Source organism: Ictalurus punctatus, chromosome 12 (assembly GCF_001660625.3).
Source record: "Ictalurus punctatus breed USDA103 chromosome 12, Coco_2.0, whole genome shotgun sequence".
Classification (NCBI taxonomy): Eukaryota; Metazoa; Chordata; class Actinopteri; order Siluriformes; family Ictaluridae; genus Ictalurus; species Ictalurus punctatus.
Genome location: NC_030427.2, coordinates 30,291,211 through 30,296,210, shown reverse-complemented (window position 1 = coordinate 30,296,210; position 5,000 = coordinate 30,291,211). Strand labels below are relative to the sequence as shown.

General features: G+C 43.5%; 1 protein-coding gene and 1 long non-coding RNA gene across 3 annotated transcripts in view; one reads left to right on the top strand and one right to left on the bottom strand.

Moving 5' to 3' along the window:
* The window catches only part of LOC108272876 (uncharacterized), a 29,190-nt gene that overhangs the window by 11,479 nt on the left and 12,711 nt on the right, over window positions 1-5,000 (top strand). The window lies entirely within an intron of this gene.
* LOC124628714 (uncharacterized) overlaps window positions 2,261-5,000 on the bottom strand; it is a 21,626-nt gene continuing 18,886 nt past the window's right edge. For both annotated transcript variants that reach the window (XR_006983344.2, XR_008397618.1), the window contains one exon: window positions 2,261-4,877. This is a non-coding gene — a long non-coding RNA (uncharacterized LOC124628714). The remainder of the gene's footprint in view (window positions 4,878-5,000) is intronic.

Here is a 5,000-nt window from a genome sequence, read left to right as displayed (position 1 = left end):
CAGCTGCTACACTTACACCCTCGCGTTTTTCAAGTCTTTCAGGTATATCTAGAGATGCTACAGTGAAAATAAAAACTGTGACGGGGGAGCATCCTGCAAGGACGTCAACACTGAAAAATCCTGAAAGTCTTCAAAGCTGATGCATTTCCAGTCAGTTGCTGCTTTGATGATTTGCTGACGTTGTGTGTGTGTGTGTGTGTGCGTGCAGGTTTTTCTAAGCAAAACATAAACGATATAAATGAGTAGAACCTTGACGTAGTCTTTAATGACCTCATATAAACAATCAGAGGTTTCAGAGATGAAAATGTGAATATTTCTTACACAGTACCAAGGGTCCAGGGATGAAAATATCAAAAACCTGTGCAGCCAGAACCAGAAGATTACATTAGAGTACATAAGAAAGAAATTAGAGTGCATTTGAAAGACACTGACACTGGTAGATACCAGTGTGATACTGCGCTTATTTACTTATTAAAAACTTGTTAAAACTTGTTACCAACGTCTGGTACAAGAAGATACTACTATGCGGGCGTCTGTGGATCAGGTGGTAGAGCGGGTTGTCCACTAATCGTAGGGTTGGCGTCTTTGATTCCCGGCCCACATGACCTCACATGGCGAAGTGCCCTTGGGGAAGACACTGAACCCCAAGTTGCTCCTGATGGCAAGTTAGCGCCTTGCATGGCAGCTCCTGCTACCATTGGTGTGTGTGTGTGTGTGTGTGTGTGTGTGTGTGTGTGTGTGTGAATGGGTGAATAAGACACAGTGTAAAGCAGTTTGTAGAACTGTTAACTTTACTATTGACCATTTACTAATGATGTCATTCACACCTGGCATTAACATGTGTCCTGGGTGATCATAAGCTCTGTAGAGGAACTGGGTACAACTGGTCTTGGAGACACGTTGTCGTCTGATCACTCTAACCACATTCGGTGATGATCTGGGACACGTATAACATTCGTAATGTGAATCCGAAAGCATCTCAACGCGTCCCGAACAGACCGCCTACCCAACTGCATCATCGCCCTATCGGGAAAATCATCGCGAGACTGTTTGGAAACCGCGCTATAACAGCAGCTGCTTGTTCAGAGGTTCTTTCATCACCTCATCTGCTGTTCATTTCAGATGGATATTGATTATGTGAATTTTTGTTTAAAAAACAAAACATGGACCTGAAACATATACATGAAATGGATATACACCGTATATGATTTCTTCTGTGTTTGAGTATAACTCATACTCGATAGTTTTAGATCTTCAAACAAAATACACCATAAAACAAAGGCAACCTGAGTAAACATACACAATACAGTTTTAAAAAATAAATAATTTATTGAAGCAAAAGAGAAAAAAGTTATGCAACACCTATCACCCATATGAAAAACTAATTGCCCCCTTAAACTTAAAATCTGGTTGTGCCACCTTTATCAGCAATAACTGCACCCAAACGCTTCTGATAACTGGAGATCAGACTTTCACTTACTTCTAGGACTAGGATTTACTCCTACACTGGATCATTGGGGTCTTGCTGCATAATCCATTTGCACTTGAGTTTCAACTTATAGACTGAAGACCAGACATTCTCCTTTAGGATTTTCTGGTAGAGAGCAGAATTCATGTTTCCCTCAGTTACAGCAAGTTGCCCAGGTCCTGAAAAAGCAAAGCATCCCCACACCATCACACTACCACCACCATGCTTCACCTTTGGTATGATGTTCCTTATGAAGGAATGTGTGAGGACCACTGTCTTCCAAACAGTTCCACTTTGACTCATCAGTCCACAGAACATTCTCCCCAAAGCTTTGAGGATCATCAAGGTGTGTTTTACAAAATTCAGACGAGTCTTAATGTTCTTCTGGGTCAGCAGTGGTTTTCACCTCACCACTCTTCCATGGAGGACATTTTCCCCCAGTGTCTTTCTGGTAGTCTGGAGTCATGAACAGTGACCTTTATTGATGCAAGAGAGGCCTGTAGGTCCTTTGATGTTGTCCTTGGATCATTCGTGACTTCCTGGATGTGTAGTTTCTGTGTTCTTGGAGGAATTTTGGAAGGTCGGCCACTTCTGGGAAGGTTCACTACTGTGCCTAGTTTTTCCATTTGAAGATAATGGCTCTCACTGTGGTTCTTTGGAGTCCCAGAGGCAATTTCTTTCAACTTTGGCATAGTGTGAAACTGGGTAAGACCATTTAACCAACATCATGCTGTTGAAAAAGTAAACCCCCCCACCCCCCCTACATACAGTGTTTATACACAACCTCATAAACATAAAACTCAGTATGAGCAGCTCTAAATAAAACGTTTGATGACCCTGATTGATTAAAACTAAGTAGGTTGTTTAGTAACAAATACCATGTATGTACTAAGTAGGTTGTTTAGTAACAAGTGCCATGTACGTTGTTTTGATTGTCTTGAATGATGTAAATACAGCTGTACACCACAAAAAAACATGAAACTGGGCAGCACTTTAGTGGGCTAGCTAATATATTTCTGATTTGTCCACCGCTGTTTACACGCATACTTTACAATTTCCGCTGATTCATCGTTTTCTGACACTTTCTATATCTGTTTGTATATAGACAGTGAGCTAGTGAAATTCCTGAACTGTATCATCAGCTTTAATATCGTCTGTCTAACTGACCAATTAGCCACCATTTTAGTCACTTCCTGTGAGGTCACAGCTATAACAGGACATGAGTGAGGAAATAGGTCAAAGGATGTCTGATTTATTTATTAATTTAGAATCAGCTGTGGTTGCTTTGCAGATTACTATTAAATTAGGAAACCAGATCTAATCACGTGTTCTTTCGAATGCTGTCGAGGTTATTGGAATCCAAAATTATCATGAAGTCCCAATCTGCTTTGTGTCTCGGGACTGACGCAGGAATTTTTTTAGAGCCAATTACAGTTAGAGAGACAGACAGGCAGAGAGAGAGAGAGACAGAGAGAGAGACAGAGAGATGGAGATAGAGAAGGAATGTCTGGAAGCCAGGAAGCACAAACAGAAATCAGGAAGTTGGAGCTTCCTATGCGCCCGTCATCCAGACACAGAGTGAGAGAGACGGAACCAGAGCCAGAGACCAAATAAGAAAGTGAGACAGGTTGAGGCAGGCAGACAGACAGGAAGGAAACAGGGACACAAAGCTGTCTGCAGTGGTAGTGTTCTCAGGATCACAGCGGGTCCAAAGGAAGCACAGATGGACTGATAGACTGAGAGAAAGACTGAGAGGATTTCCAGCTGCACCGGATTGAGCTCATGTGGGTCAAAAGTTTTCAGCTGACCGCTTCACCAGTGGGCGGGATTACTGGAAGTCACGGTGGCTTCCTCGAATGTGATTGGTTGATATTAAAACCCGTGTAAAAATATATGTTAAGTAAAATAAATCGATTGATCAGCCTACACGCAGAGCTTTAATGATGTAGAAGAGGCTGGATGGAGGGATAGTGAAGAGGCAGGTAGAGGAGGATAGATAGATGGAGGGATAGTGAGCATTACATTACATTACATTTATTCACTTAGCAGACGCTTTTATCCAAAGCGACTTACAAATGAGAAAGATACAAGCAACGCGATATCAAGCAGAGAACAATACAAGAAGTGCTACCATACAAGATCTATTAATTGAATTCCAGAAGAAGCAAAGAGCAGAGTAGAGGTGTAAGTGCATTTTTTTATTATTATTTATTTATTTATTATTATGAGTTGGTTAGGTGTTCACGGAAGAGGTGGGTCTTTAGCTGTTTTTTGAAGATGGTGAGAGATTCTGCGGTCCGGATTGAGATTGGAAGTGCATTCCACCACTGCGGAACAGTTAGTGTGAAGGTTCTTGAAAGGGACCTTGCACCACGCTGAGTTGGAACTGCTAAACGTCGGTCGCTAATAGATCGCAGATTGCGAGAGGGAACGTAGGCCTTCAGGAGAGAGTTGAGGTAGGAGGGTGCTGTTCCTGACAAGGTCTTGTAGGTGAGCATCAAGGCCTTAGACTTGATGTGGGCGGGTACAGGAAGCCAGTAGAGGGAGATGAAGAGGGGTGTGACATGGGTTCTCTTGGACTGATTGAAGACGAGGCGCGCTGCAGCATTCTGAATCATCTCAAGGGGTTTGATGGAGCTGGCTGGGAGGCCTGAAAGCAGTGAGTTGCAGTAGTCCAGTTTAGAGATAACAAGAGCCTGGACTAGAATCTGTGTAGCCTGTTCAGTGATGTAGGGTCGGATTTTCTTGATGTTGTACAGGATGAACCTACAGGACCTTGCAGGTTCCTGGCTGTCCTGGTTGGCATGAGTGTGAGTGAACCAAGCTGTACAGTGAGGTTGTGGTTGATTGAGGGACAGGCTGGGATGACGAGAAGCTCAGATTTTGCCAGGTTAAGTTTAAGATGGTTTTCCTTCATCCAGACCGAGATGTCCGAAAGGCAAGCAGAGATGCGTGCAGAGACGGATGGATCGTCAGGCTGGAAGGACAAATGGAGCTGGGTGTCATCAGCATAGCAATGATATGAGAAGCCATGAGACTCAATCACCTGCCCTAGAGACGTAGTGTAGATAGAAAAGAGGAGTGGACCCAGAACTGACCCCTGTGGAACGCCAGTTGTGAGTTGCTGAGTTTCAGAAATACCTCCCCTCCATGACACCTTGAAGGATCTGTCAGAGAGATATGATTCCACCCAGCGCAGAACCGTTCCAGTGATGTCCAGGCTGGAGAGAGTTGACAGAAGGATCTGATGGTTCACAGTGTCGAAAGCAGCAGTGAGGTCAAGTAGGATGAGGACAGATGATCTAGAGGTTGCTCTTGCTAGTCGTTAGGCTTCAGTGACGGAAAGCAGAGCAGTCTCCGTGGAGTGGTTGCTCTTGAAGCCAGACTGCTTGGTGTCCAGGAGGTTGTTCTGTGTGAGAAAATTTGAGAGTTGATTAAAAACGGCTCTTTCAAGAGTTTTGGAAAGAAAAGCGAGGAGGGAAACAGGTCTGTAGTTGTCAACTATAGCAGGGTTGAGTGATGGTTTTTTAAG